Raw genomic sequence first — 15,442 nt, 5'->3', positions numbered from 1 at the left:
ATGACAAATAGTACAATAATGATACAAGTATTTCACTACTTTATTATTGAATGAAATGTATAATCTTGGATAGGGGTCTCATGAAACCAGTAAGATGAATTTAGATAGATGAAAATGGAGGAGTATTAGAAAAAATAAGAGTTTTAAATAAAATACTTAGAAGTTATGAATATGAAAAGCATGAGAGTTATAAATATTAAAAGTAACAATTAAATAAGTAATTAAATATGGGTTATGAAAATGAGTATTTAAAGCAAATAAGAAAATAGTTAAAAACAAAAATAGTGCAAATAATATATAAATCGAAAAAAGAACATACCTAATAATTTTGGAGGTTTCTACTAATGTATATTTCAACGTGAAGGTTATGTGCATTCCCATTTATAAGTTTTTTTTGTTTAATATAGAATTTTTATCATAATAAATTGGAAAATTCAATAACTCCTAATAACGGAAGAGAACCAAAAGACCAGAAGCTTTGAAACGTAGGAGGTATGTTCACTGTTAAATAAATATTAAATACTAATTTTGATAGGGAGTAATTTTCTAATAAAAACAATTTAAAGCAAATAATTTGCAGTAGAGTATAATTTTACTTTTAGATATAGGTAATAATTAAACTTATAAAGGGTATTTTTGTAATTCAACTTTCAATAGTGGTACCCCATATTCCGCTAAACTTTGAACTTACTCAACGACAATAAATCACACAAAGAATTTTAAAATGCAAGAAGAAGAAGAGTAGAAGATTAAAAAAAAAATTGCGGTTGAAAAATGAGAGAACGTCCCTCTATTTATAGTCAACAAAGGGTAGTATGAACAATTGTTTTTTGTGTCTTATCTGAAAAGTTCTGACCTTCCTGAGAAGTCACAACCCTTTGGAAAAGTCACAACTCTTTGGAAAAATCATAATTCATTAAAAATCAGAACCCTTAGGAAAAAAGTCCCAACTTATCAAAAAAGTCACAATTCATCGAAAATGTCACAACCTAAGTTAGGGATATTATAGTAATTTAACATTCAAGTTAGGAGTTCATGCTTTTAAGGTAATATAGATAAAGACGCTAGGAAAGATAAAGACTATTAGATGGGTTTGTTACCTTGAAGTCCATGAAGTGGTTATAGTGACATGCTTGAATATTATGTTGATAACACATGGATGAATTCATTATGCACTAGTAGTTTCTTAATTTGAACTTGGTTGAATGGTGTGGTAAGAAGAAGTAATATTCTTGGTATGGAATTTCCTACAGAAATATAGGATTAGTACATTCATCTTACGCGTAACATTTTGTGACTCCAAGTTAGGCTTGAACATGGTGAGAGCATGCAGTTAGACTCAGACTTAAGTAGAAGTAGTCACATATATCCTTGTAAGGGCTATAAGTTGCAACTGTTGAAGGGTAGTATGCCAGAGAAGAAGCGTAGTTGAGAAGTGTTTCTAAACTTAAAAGTTAACAGTTGTATCACTTAAATCATAATAGAACATTCTTACCTCATCCCGATAGTACCCAGTTTCCTATCAAGACCTTTAGATGGGGTGTGACCCATGTTCAATCTATATCGTTCATACTTTATGGATCCATGTTGGTGTCTCACATGAATTTTGACGATGATTCCTTCCGGAGTTCCATTATTGTCTTTTGGAGGCCAATAGAGGGAAAGTTCATTTCTATGTTTATTTTCTTCATGCCTGTGCTAATTCTTGCGCTCTTTGCTCGTGCTTCTACATTTCCTATTGTGGATTGCTAAAACCCTATTTTTAGTACAATTTACTTTATGCTAGTATATAGAACAAATAGCCCAAATAAATCTTTGCTTACTCTATTCACATATCTATTCTAGCTTTGATCTTCATTCGAGGACGAATGATCCAAAGGGGACATATTGTAACACCCTACAACTTCCAAGCAAAGATTTGAACTATGTTTCGTATGCATATAAGCACAAACCTGATGATTTCTAAGTTGTACATATATGTTAAGGTCCTTTATTAAGTGTGGTAAGTGTGTCGTATGTGTTTTAGGGTCGTAAGGTACCACTAACACCAAGCCAAGTTCAAATCCATTCTACCAGCTAAGTTTTTCACTAGAGATCATGCAAGGGTCAACTTCAAACGACCATATCTTTCAACATATGAAGAGTTAGGTGACCCATGACCTATCAAAATTGAAGGTATTTCAGTTTAGTTTCGAACGCACCAAACCGTTGATCAATGCGATAATAGTACACAAAGTGATGCGTATTTCACTAGAAACTGTCTTGCTGTGCACGAGTTGCGCCGGTAGCACACTAGCGCAATGAGGTAGCGTCTGCTGCCATGCCGCGCGCTGGCTGTGTGCCCAAGACGTTATCTGCGATAGTGCACGTCAGAAACCGTATAAAAGACCCCAAAGTTGTGGTTCACCTCCCTAGTTCATAAACTTACTCTAGAAGGAGAAGTTCTCAAGAAACTAACTTTCTCCAAGGTTCATCCACCATTGAAGGTATGGTTTGACCGTAGAATTTCATAATTTCTTCATCTTAACACGAATTAATACCTCCCACTCATGATATTCATAGATTTCCAAGAAAAAGACCCCAAGAACTAATCTCCAAGGTTCAAAAAGGGTTTCGTGATTCTTCTTCTTCCAAGATTCTAGTTTTCTTGGGTATTTTGATGCAATTATGGTATGTAAGATTTTAAGGAGGAATTCCTTTCATCCTCATGTCTAAAATTCCCCAGTTTTCATGAAATCAATTTTATAGTTAAGGTTTATAAGCCTACTTTCATATTCACCATTTTTATGATCCAATAACATGATTTCTTGAATTACTTACCTTGCATACCAATACATTCCATGTATTGATGCTGCATCGTTTTATGATGTAGATTTCAGCACAATGATTCAGGCTCGCGGGAAGACGTTTCACTAAGTTTCTTTGCTTTCAATATTGTGGTGAGTCCTCCTCCCATTCAGAGGACTTCAGTTATGACTCATTAAATTTTATTCAGTTCAGTTGTGTTAGCTTTTAGCTTTTAGGCAGTCCAGAGTCTTGTCCCGACAACTCGTTTTATTTAGTTTAGAGTCTTTGAGACATTAGTATTCAGTTGTAATAGAGTTATTTCTGAAATCTGTTTCAATTATGATTTTAGCTTACAACTTTCGATTTAGTTTTCATATGATATGCTTAGATGTGCTATGCCAAGGGTTAGCTAGGGATCACTTGTGGTTTCAAGTACCGTGTCTGGCTAGGGTGTAGAATCGAGTCGTGAAAGTCTCCTAAGATGTCTAAAAAGCCGCATCTAGTAGTCCTTTTTATGGGTGTGAAGCGCGCCACAATTATAAGGGGAGGCTACAGAGTGCTTAGGAAATATTTCCTTTCTTTCATACTTTGGATCGTGCAATAGAGCTATCCCCTAAGAAACATATGCATATTCTTGCATTGCTTCAATTTTTCTAACTATTCCTCATTTTCGGGATTATAGAACTAGTAAAGCTCAACTTCTACCGGTAAGGTGTTCTCAGATAGAACTATCATCATTTCAGAGATCGCACAAAGGGCTTGAGAGGAGCCCATTAATTCAAAATCTTATGTTCCTTTTTTTTTGGGTGAGTAGTTGTATTATAGTGTGAATCGAAGTACAAGGGGTGAACATGCTGACGGACAATCGTCCCAGCAGTCAGTTCAAGCTACTAAACCAAATAGCTATAGATAGCCATTGCTGCATTATGCAGGATATCCCTTAAAATTCACTAAGCAAGTTTCTACTCTACTCTCACTTTGTGCCTTTATAATGGATCTCTTGAATGGTGTTTCTTATCAAGATCTTTGGTTGACTTTTTTGCTGGAAGATACACATGTTCCTCTCTCCAGATATGGTATACTGCTCCTGCTAGCATCATTCTGTACATACATTTTCTTGGCTTTCTTCCTTTTGCCCATTTCTCAGCCCATATGAGTTCATCATTCCATTGCATAGGGTCTCTATTGATATTCAGCCATTGCAACAACATCTTCCATATCTGCTGATACATCACATTCAAAGAATAAGTGTGCAATGGTCTCATTTTCCTTTTCGCAAAGAGGATGATTCAGACTTGTTGATACACCCCATTTGTGTAATCTATCTCGAGTGGCAAGTCTCTTGCTCAGCTAGTTGCAGCATAAACACCCACATGGGCAAGCCCATATTATTACAAGTTAGTTTTCTCCCTTTTAGTACTGACCTCTCAAACTTGTTGTAGAATTCTTTGGTGGAGAAGTATGACATTTTGTGGATATCTGTTATAGCATATCCTGCTCTAATGAAATTTTGTTGGTTGGAGGATCTTTTGAGTAGACCAGACTGCCTGCTTTGGTAGATCTTCCAGTAAGTTCCTTCCCCCTCCATAGTAGATATGGATTCATTTTACCCATAGCTTATCTATGTTATTGCAAATGTTCCATAGGAGCTTAGCTATTACTGCCTTATTCCAAGTAGAAAATAGAAATGTCAAGAATGTTTAGGCCACTAGCTGACTTAAGATAGCATATTCTATCCCAAGCTAATAAAGCTTTCTTTGACATCAGTGCCCTCCCGTCCATAAGAAGTTTTTGCAAGTTGCTTCAATTAGCTTTACCACTTCTTTCGGCAGAACTAAGATCTGGGACCAAAAAATTGGATGGAGAACAAGACAGACTTTATAAGTTGAGTCTTACCAGCATAGGACAAAAATCTAGTGGTCCAAGATTTGATTCTGCTAAGGATCTTCTGTCAGAGAGGTTGGTATTGTACAATGGAGATTTGTTTTGAACTCAGAGGTACTCCCAAATACTTGTAAGGTAAAACACCCATACTGAATCTCAGGACATTTTGGATATCTTGTTGCATCTGAGTTGACACACCAGCACAATAAAGGGAACTTTTAGAGGGATTTGCAATAAGACTGGAAGCTTTAGGGAATTCTTGGAATTAAGTGAAGAGTAACTGGATTGATTGGACATCTTCTTTGCAGAATAATAGAAGATCATTAGAAGAGTAGTTGAATCAGGTTCAACCTACTGCATTTAGGATGGTACTTGAATAGGTGTTGAAAGCTGAGGAGTTTTAAGGATTTACTCAAGTATTCCACGGCCAAGACAAACAATAGAGGAGATAGGGGAACTCCCTATCTCAACCCTTTTTTGCATGGAAGGGCTGGTAGGATGACCATTGATCACAATTGAATATGATACAGTGTTAACACACATTAGAATCTAATCTACAAACACCCCAGGAAGTACAGAGCAGTAAGAATTTGCTAGAAAACCCCATTCCAAGGAATCATAAGCTTTTTGCATATGTCTATCTTAAGCATACATCTGGGAGACATGTTCTTCATCCCATATCCCTTTATCAGTTCATGGCTCAATAAGATATAATAAATGATTGCCCTCCCTAAGACAAAAGTTGTCGGACTATTATCTATTGAAGGGGCCATGATTGTTTGAAGTCTATTGGTAAGCACTTTTGAGAGAGATTAGCTTATACAACATTGTGCAACAGGCTATAGGTCTATATTCTTTTATGGAAGAAGGATTTTGTACCTTTGGTATGAGAGTGACATTTGTGCAATTAATGGCTCTAAACATCTTCTTGTGCTGAAATACTTCTTACACTCCTCTGTAATTTCCACCCTGATAGTCTGCCAAGCTTTCTTGAAAAAAAAAAGGCATTGAATCTGTCACATCCTGGAGCCTGTAAGTCAGCCCAACTTTTTAGAGCCAAAGTTATTTCTTCATTGCTGATGGACGTCCCCCAATAAAGTTCCTATGTTTGAAGACCCTATTCTCAACCTAGAGGCTCCCTTAACCCCTCCCCCACCCCTGTCCCTCACCCCCGTCCCCGCCTAGAATAATACCCTAGTATACCATTGTCCACCAGAGACACTGAAGCCAATATAAACTAATCAATGTGAACAGTGAAACAAGCAGAAATCACTACTAATGCACAAGCAAAAAGAGGCAATTAAAACTAATACCTTAAGGATGATAGAATTAGAAGTGAGACCCTTAAAGACAAGAATAAAACAAGGCAGGACTAAATACAATACAAGTAAGTGAGAATCGCAACAAAAACTCCAAACAGAGGCTGTACAAGAACAAGAATTTAAGGGCTGAATAAACAGAATCAATAAGGACTCAAACGACAAACGAAATAAAGAAGATGAACGAGTAGTATAGAAACTCAAAACACTGGTTGCCCACAAGAAATATACTAAGCTATGGACAGGCAGGTAGCAAAACTGAAATTTGAGGCAATGTAATAGGGAAAATCACACCAACAATGAGAAGATATAATCTGGGTACAAATTTAGTCTAGTAAACACAACTATGCTCAGTCAAAAATCAGTGCAAATCGCTAGAAAAACAGAAAGAAAGAAGCAATGTTGGGAGTACAGTTGGAAAATGGAAAGTGAAACAGAATGTCTGAGATTTGCAAGGGAAGATATTAAAAAATGGGAAGTAAGTGAGCAGGTGTCCCTAGCTTGAGTATACAAGGCAATGTAGAGTATATAGAGGAAAATTGAAACTAAATGTATGAACCATGTGATTGAAATATTCAAAACATGCAAGTATCTAGGGAATTTGAGATATGATAATGGGAAAATTTTGCTGTCACAAATTACAAATCTATGGATGCAGTGAAACATGAGAAGATATTTTTACAATGTGATTTCCTGCTTTACTGTTTTTATGTTGGCGATTCTGGCTGCAATTGCCTGATTCCATTTGGCTTTGGATTGCCAAATTTTCTTTGTCATTCAACCTGCCAGGTTAATTGATGTCTCTTCATACAAATTGATGCAAATATTAGTTGCAAATGCGAAGTGTTTCATAGTAGACCCTCTAGATTTTAATGTAAATAGGAAAGGTGGCTGAAGCAGTGTCTTGTGTAAACCCACTGGCTCGATATGCCACAAGGAGGGTAGAACCTAGTGTTCATTGATATTGGTAGAAAGGATGTGCAAATTATCCATGGATGGGGTTGGTTTGTTTTTTATGAGGCCTTTTTGCCTTACTGATTGCAAGTAATGGATAACTACAAATTTTGAAGTGAATCTTGTAACTAAGCAGTTATGTGTTTGGATTGAAGTGTTGAAACAAATAAAAATAGTTTGTGTGCGGTAAAAAATGTTGATCAGCACTTTTATGTTAAAATGTTTGAGATGCCCTTAATGTTGTTAATAAAAAATATAAATTCGAAAGTATCTTTACATGGAGATAAGGCAAATGAAAAATAGAATGGAGAGGGAGTTAGGTGGTTGTTTTGGAAGGGAATTTCTGGAACTGCAAAAATTATTATGGATAAAATAGTACTCCTTCCATTTCATTTTATTTGTCTTCACAAAGTAGGGGTAAGACTGCATACACAACCATACTCCGCAGAACCCACTTTTGGATTACACTGGTATCTTGTTGTTGTTGTAGACTTGTAGTAGTAGTAGTATGACTGAGCACCGAGTTTAAGAAAGTAAGGGAGGTTTTTAGTAGTACTAAAATTCCCCTTGAGCTTGTGATCTTAAACTTACCACGTGGATGTTTGAATTAGAGAGTTGCTAAATATAGAAAGTGACATTCTTTTTTTGATACAAACTAAAAAGGAAAGTAAGATACATGATTGAAATAAAGAGAGTAAACTTTAGCTCAAGCCAAGCTTACTTATAAGTTGAGAAGAGATAAGCTGGATAATCAACTTATGGTTTCTGTTGATTTTGACATATAAGTACTTGGGTTACAAGCTCTTTTGGTGTTCACCAAATGCAAAATAAGCAGAAAGTAAGTTTACCCAAACACTCTATATATACACGGCTCTCATTGTTACCAACCGTTCCTCTTTTGCGCCTCCTAGGGTGTGGCCTAGTGGTCAATAAGTGGTTGAGAACCATGAGGTCTCAGGTACAATTCATAGCGGAGACAAAAATCACTATTGGTGGACAAAGTTACCTGGTACTTGTTGTTGGTGAGCGGTAGCAGGTATCTCATGGAATTAGTCGAGGTGCGAGAAATCTTGCCCAAACACCACGCTCATCAAAAAAAGAAAGTCCCTCTTTCGCCTTTCAAGAGAAAATCTTTCTGGGCAGGGGAGGGACGGCACAGATGAAATAATTGACTCCCTTCCAACTTGCTTTAGAATCTACCTGAGACCTGCCTCCATTTTAAATTTGTCCCTTGTTACAAAGATTCAAGGGGAAAAGTCATCTCAAAGAAAGAGGGTTTCGGTGTTCTAGGACCTTTGGCCTTGAAATTTCTGTTGCATAGGGATCCCCTGCTAATTTTGTTTCTTTACTTTTTTACTCAAATAATGTTTTCGGTGCTTCATTGCTTTCAAAGAGAAGATAGTATTTTGTTGCTAGTAGGGGAGTAGCTTTCGTGCTTCCTTTCATCTGGTGGAAGACAATGTCAGTTAAAGTTTTTGACTTTATCACTGAAGTTAGCATTTGTCAGCCAGACGACTAAATGCCCAATGTTGAGGCAGACATTTATTGAAAATCTGTAAAAGATTATCATGTTATGTTTCAAAATTAGATGGATAGTTTTTAGTTCATTAATTTTTAAAAAAATTATTAGGTAACATTTGTATTATAAACCAGCACTTAGGTAGTGCTAAAATCCCTTTACAACCAGTAAGTATTTAGTAAGAAACGAAAGAACTTCTCTTCCTAGCATGATTCTAAAAATTCTAGGATATCTTCTTCATCTATAGGAGAGTTCTTTGTACACCAAACACAAGTAAGCAAAATACAATTATTTTTTTCTTTTCATACCGGTAACATTAAAAGCAAAATAAAATATGTTTTAATCTTCTGTATTGTTCTACAACTGTCTTCAAAACATCTCGCATTCCTCTCCTTCCATAGAGTCCACCAAATGCAGGCTGGGATGGTTCTCCAATAGCTCCTATTATTGGCTCCAATCTCAGCTTCCTCCCAACAAGAGAGAGTGTCAATAATCTATCTTGCTAGGCATTGTCCATTTTATGCCTCTTGAGATTGATGAAAATCTTCCATAGTTGGTCTGTGATTCTGCAACGCAAGAACAAGTGTCCCACTGTCTCAGCCATCTCTCCACACAAACAACAATGTGTAAATAAAATGATGTTCCTCTTTCTCAGGTTTTCATGTGTCAAAACAGCCTCTTTTACTAACAGCCATGACTAGCATGCCACCTTCAGAGGTATTTTGTTTTTCCAAATTTGTTTCCATGTCCAGATGATGTTCTGTGATATTGTCAAATTTAAGTACTTGTACCCTGAATTTACTAAGTATGCCCCTTTGCTATGCCCATTCCACCATATTCTATGAGACATTGTGGAAAACTTACATGTAACTTGTGCCTTGTAGAGTGTAGTAACTAGCAATTGAGTCGTATATACTCAATAATTAATATATAGGTAGGCTGCAAGCATGCAGACCTCTCCAAAAGGGCATGATTCATCCAATTTCCTAAAACTCACACAACAAATGAACAAAGTATTAAGATCTTATAAGCTTATCAAAATATAACAAATAAAAGTTTAAAAAAGAGTTAAAAGTCAGAGATAAATCAAATGAAACATACCTTTATTTTGTAGAAGTTACCCAAGTTATAGAATCAAATAGACTAACAAAAAGTCAAGAGAGTCAGAGTCACAAATTTTAAATAATTAGCTGTTTAAATTAAGATAGTCAAATGATCACAACAATTTATACATAAACTCCATGTTCACAAGTTCATAGACCAAAAAAGAGTACATTACATGCACATTTAAACTAAGTTATACTTGAGGAATCTATATGAGTACATTCAATTTAAAGGCCATCTTTCTCAATTTCTTCCATGTCATCTTCCAAATCTTCAAATTCATTTTCAAGGACTCCTCCTTCTAGTGGAGGTTCGTCAATTGACAATTCAACAAAAGTGGGAGCAAGAAATCATTTCCCTAGCCAAATCTGGAGTGATTCAGATCGTTCCAATTGATGGAATGGAATCTACACCTCAAGATCTACCTAATACTACAAAATCACAACATTCTATCTTACCGTTTAAGAGATCTGCTCAGGCGATTTTGGGGGGAGAATTGCCAAAATCGCCTCTCAACTCAAACGAAGTTTCGCCGGTGATAACTGAGATTCAGGGGAAACAAATCACTATGCTGGAATTCCCTCAGCCCAGCGCACCTAATTATGCAAGTAAAATCGATATGAACAGAGGTTGTAATTCAGGAGAACTCGCCGGAGCTCAAGCAAGGAGGAATTTTTCGTCAAAATTAACCTTCTAACGTGCCTAGAGGAGGTGAGAACACCTCCCATGACAGGTCAGCACTTAGGTGTGTATAAAATAGATAAATATAAAGTTCAGGTGGTAATAGGATACCCGTAAAGTTGGAGTGTGTAGTTGAGATTTCGAGTATAGGTTGGGGGGGGGGGGGGGGGNAGACCATTTTCTCATATTAAAATGATCTCCACCTAAAACAATATCAAATGAATTTTAGATTATTGTGAAATAAACTTATATTAAAAAAATTACTCGAGAAATATCAAAAAACTTTCCTAAATCCCAATTTTTTGCTTGGACCACTTGTGTATTTTTCTTTTCTTTGAGACAGCAGGCGGAGATTATAATGCACAGCAAAGAAATCTTCAACCCTTGAAGTTGCCAACTTGTTTCTCTTGATGCTATGAATTAATAAAAAAGTTCTCCAATTCCTTTCACAACAAGATGAAGAAGCCAACCAGGACGGCAATTCGTAAGTCAAACTTTGTAAAAGTGGAGCATTTATACCATGGTTAGCCCACTAAGATAGATGCTCCTCATACCCCATATAACATCAACCACATGAGGCTCACTAAAGTGACCATTTCCACTACAAAATGCCCTTTACTCCAAAGAATCTTGTTTTGGATCTTTGATAATTGAAAACATTTGATTCTATATAAGGAAATCTCTCTATCTTCATTAGGAACAAGTCTTCTTGTCCTATTGCTTTCACTTTGAAGCCACGATTCATGGTAGTATTTGGAAACCAAGGAAATCTGCCATACAATGCAACAAAATATTACTCTTATTCCACCTAGCCACGAGAACATCTTGAATTTTCTCAAAGAAAATCCTATTGGCCATTATTCAATAATATTGGTCCATGACTATATGTTCACATTATATTTATCAATGGTCGTCTTTTAGTATCAGACCATCCATCCGAACAAATTGATAATCCTCTTTTTTTCCATGTATCTTTAATGGGTTGTAATTAACTATCTATGTTAGCCTTTTCTTGAGCCAAAAGAGTAGTTCGTAAACTATTATAAGTTGGGTGGAGCATAACCAAGTTATGATTTGCTGCCAAAAACTCTGAATACTTTTTAAAGTAAGGAGAAGTTGCGATTGAATGATAAACCTTTTCTTTTACCCTGGCCATGTTTGTATTTAAGTCAGCAGGTAGTACAGAAAAAACCATATTTATAAATAAGAAGAAAAAGAAGTAATCTTCTCCAAAATTGAACCATAATTCTGATGGACCCTAAAGTACCTATGATTTACTCAGTCCTATTGGATTAGACATTTTATATACCAAAAACAGAACAACAAAATACATTTAAGCTTGACATCCTGCAAGTTGTTGTTCCTATTCTCAAAACATTTATTATTTCTCTCTCCATACAGTCCAGCCCCAATCTTATTAGGCATTCTTTGGGAAATGCCTTTGAGATAAAAGGAAAATCCGTCACAGTTGGTCAGTGAGATTGCAGTTTAGAAAGAGGTGTCTCACCGTTTGTGTTTCTTTAGCACATAGGGAGCATCTGTTGCATAGAGAGATACCTTTCTTGGCCATATTGTAAAATGTCAAAATGTTTAATTGGCTAGCAGCCAGGTAAAGCATGCCACTTTGAATGATAAACCTGATGCGTAGAACATCCGAGCCACCAACTTGTCAGTAGTGTTTCCGTTAGAAATGCTAAAAGATTTTTTTGTGCTTCACCAGATGAACCTTTTCTCTTTTTTGGTTGTGATAAATCTGAGCCTTCTGGTAGAGATACATAATCTGCCTTTTTTCTTACATCCAATTGTACCATTGATTTTTTCTTTACGGCTTCTTCCTTCTCCATCTTCAATCCTACACATACTTCATGGCTGATCTCTTTGCATAGTGCAACTTTCTAACCGGAAAGCTTTAGAAGATGTGCATGTACTTTAGAATTTGAATTTGTAACTTTTTATTGCAAAAACTACATGACCACACTTCATTTCCACCACCATTAAGAGCAACCATAACAACCTTAATATGATTCCATAATGGGTTGTCCTCAAAATCTGTTCCAACACATTTTGTTGGTTTCAAAATACTTCTTTTTTTTTCAGCCGCTGTTGACGATGCCACGGGGATGAAGAACTTTTGGATATGGCTCTGGAGGAAGAGAAATGTTCTATGGCCCTCCATGGCATCATTAATAGCGCTAAAAAATAAGAAGGAAAGGGTATTTCGAGGCCAACAAAAAGTGTTGGATCAAGTTTTGATGATAAACCTTTCTGGATTCATACTAAGGCTCTTAATGGTGGTGGAAATAGAGTGTGGTCATGTAACTTTTTGCAATAAAAAAGTTACGGATTCATATTCTTAAGTAAAAGCACATCTTTTAAATTTCTCCTGTCATGGAGTTGCAATATGCAAAGAGATTAGCCATGAAGTATTTGGCAAATGAAGAAGCTAAAAATCAATGGTACAATTGGATGCAAAAAAAGGGAAAATTCTGTAACTCTACCCAGTGTAGTCAAAGGCGCGCTTAAGCCCTGAAGCAAGGCTCAAAATGTGTTGTGCGTTTTGCCTCGCTTTATGTGCGCTTCATTGTAGTCATCAAGGTTCTAAGACAAACTTTTCCTCGCCAATGAACCTCTTCGGAAGAAGTGACACTAAGCAATTGGTATTTTACTTTATCATAATTTTTTTTTCAATTTCTTTGGTCACATATTTGTCATTCATGTTTATAATTATTAGACTTGGACTAAACATATATATTTGTATTCTTTTTCTCCCTTTGCGCTTTTTTTCATTAAAGCCCACGCTTTATTTGCGCTTAATGCCCCAACAGACCTTAGAGCTTTTTTGCGCTTTTTGCCTTTGATAACACTGACTCTACCGGAAAACTCAGATTTAATGACAACAGAAAAAAGAGAAAAGGTTCAACTGGTGGAGCACTAGAGAAATCTTTTAGCATTTCTAACAGAATCACTGCCGACAAGTTGGCAACTCGGATGTTCTATGCATCAGATTTATCATTCAATTTACAACTTCTCCTTACTTGAAAAAGTATTTGGTGGCAAATCATATGTATGATTATATTCCACCAACTTATAATAGGTTATTAACTACTCTTTTGGCTTAAGAAAAGACTAATATAGGTAGAAAATTACAACCTATTAATGATACATGTAAAAGGATTGTCGATTTGTTTGGATGGTCTAATATTTAAAGGCGACCATTGATAAATATAATGAGAGCATCTAGTGGTGGACCAATTTCTTGAAATCGGTTGATTCTAGTGTAATTGTCAAGGGTTGTGTGTATATTGCTAAGTTGTTTCTTAAAGGCATAAAAAATGTTCAAGTTATCACCGATAATGCAGGAAAATATGAAGCTTGCCGGTTCTATGTTGAACAAATTTTTCCTCACATATTTTTGACACCGTGTGTCATTCATTGCCTAGTCTTGCTTTGAAAAGTATATGTCAACTTTTCGAAAAATCACCTCACTTCTGAAGTTGTGAATGGTCAAAGGATACTAAAATTGATTGGTGAAGTGAGTTGCTTAAAGAATTTTATGGTGAACCATGAAATGACGCATGCCATTTTCCAAAATCATTCAAAACTATTTTTGTTAAAAGTTGCCGAAACAAGATGTGCTTCCCATTGTCTCATGACTTCTAGTACCCATAAAGTGAAATCTTCGCTGGAAAAATTACAAGGGAGATAAAGTACTTGAAACAAGGACACGTGAAATAAAATCTCTTATGATGAATGGCGGGATGGAGTTGAATATTTTTTGAAGTGTGCGGAACCGATAGTATCTATGCGTAGAAGAGCCAACCTGAATGTGTGGGAGATAGCTATAGAGGGAAATTGAGTGTAGTACTAGAAGATGCATGTCATTTTGCTAAACTGACTATTTAATCAAATCTCCAACTTGTTTGGGATTGAGACAATTGTTTTTGAGTATCTAATCAATGGTAGAACCTGAATTTCCTCCTTGATTCCGTTCCTGATACCCTGGCAAGAAGAGCTTGTGTTCTGGGTGTAATGTAGCAGCTCTCATATCCTCATGTCCTATTCTTGGAGCAAAAGGAAAGTCAGAACTTAGAAATATGCTGCTTGTATAACCTAGTGTTAATATCTTGAAGACAACTAGCGTATTTCAAAGTATAAGTTGGAAGCTTTTAATAAGTGACCATTAAGTTTAGTGTTTCAAGAACCATCAAGTGTGTAGTTGATTAAGATGATGCATATCTACACATCAACACAAATACATCTCTTCGCATTTAATTATAAATATTCACATTTGATATTCCTCGAGAACTTGTTGAGTTTTGGCAAGCTAGAATTTTGTCATATTGTTTAAATACTATGAAGATTTGTCTAGGGCAAAAATAGTGCATTATTGTACCATTCATTATCTCGTGTTTTTCAAAAACTCAAATGAAAATTTATCATTTATTATTTCTTCTTTACCAATTAACATGCCATTGTTATTTATTTCAAGATCTTATGTCCTTCACAGATGGTGCTGACGTCTTTGCCGCGTTGCTGACAATCGGTGCAAGTTACAAGGTGATTTATAGTTCTGTGAATGTGTAAAAGATCAGATCTTAGGATGGTTAGCTTATCTTAATGTTACTACTTGGAGCACTACTCTTCCTGTCTTGCCTTAATTTATTAATGGTACTTAGCTTGATAATCTCAAATATTAGGAGATTACGTGTCAAATGAAAGTCTCTGACGTTGCTGTGTTGAATTTTGGTCTTTTATGTTTGTGTTGCTTCTCGAGTTTGTTGGGTTAATCCATCCACTGGAGAAATGATTTTTCTTTTGCGTATCTTGCAGAAGGAGGCCAGTTGCTTTGCGTTTCTTTAAAAAAACGACTACAAATTATTCATGACCACAGTTGTTTTCATGTATCAAACTACCACAAAGAATTTGAGGAAAACGAAGTCTTAAGGTTCTTGTTTTCTGTTTAAGTCTCATACTTAGTTCATGATAAAATGCCGCTGATCAAGCAATGAAACATTAGAAAACACATGGTTGAGGATGTTAATGCTATAATTTTTCTTGAAGTAACATTATACATTAATTAATTTTGGTCTTGTGTAAACATTAGAGGAACTTCTATTATCAACCTCCATGTTAGTCTTGCAATCAAACTAGTGCTTAACCCCATTTTGAGAAGGGATTTCATAGTCTGTTTCTT

At 35.8% G+C, this 15,442-nt stretch overlaps 1 protein-coding gene across 8 annotated transcripts in view; it reads left to right on the top strand.

Moving 5' to 3' along the window:
* The window catches only part of LOC125871770 (uncharacterized), a 34,033-nt gene extending 18,792 nt beyond the window's left edge, over positions 1-15,241 (top strand). The window contains exons 4-6 of one of the 8 annotated variants that reach the window (XR_007447039.1): positions 2,873-2,939; positions 14,756-14,805; positions 15,079-15,241. The gene's annotated coding sequence lies outside the window, so the exon portion shown is untranslated. Of the gene's footprint in view, positions 1-2,872; positions 3,040-14,737; positions 14,856-15,078 lie in introns of those variants that run through there. The other 7 variants (XR_007447038.1, XR_007447040.1, XR_007447041.1 and 4 more) reach the window with 7 other exon arrangements.
* The last annotated feature ends 201 nt before the right edge of the window (positions 15,242-15,442 follow it).

The sequence above is a fragment of the Solanum stenotomum genome, chromosome 7 (genome assembly GCF_019186545.1).
Source record: "Solanum stenotomum isolate F172 chromosome 7, ASM1918654v1, whole genome shotgun sequence".
NCBI classification, from domain to species: domain Eukaryota; kingdom Viridiplantae; phylum Streptophyta; class Magnoliopsida; order Solanales; family Solanaceae; genus Solanum; species Solanum stenotomum.
The sequence above is the reverse complement of the archived record's forward strand: the minus strand, read 5'-3'. Positions and strand labels throughout refer to the sequence as shown.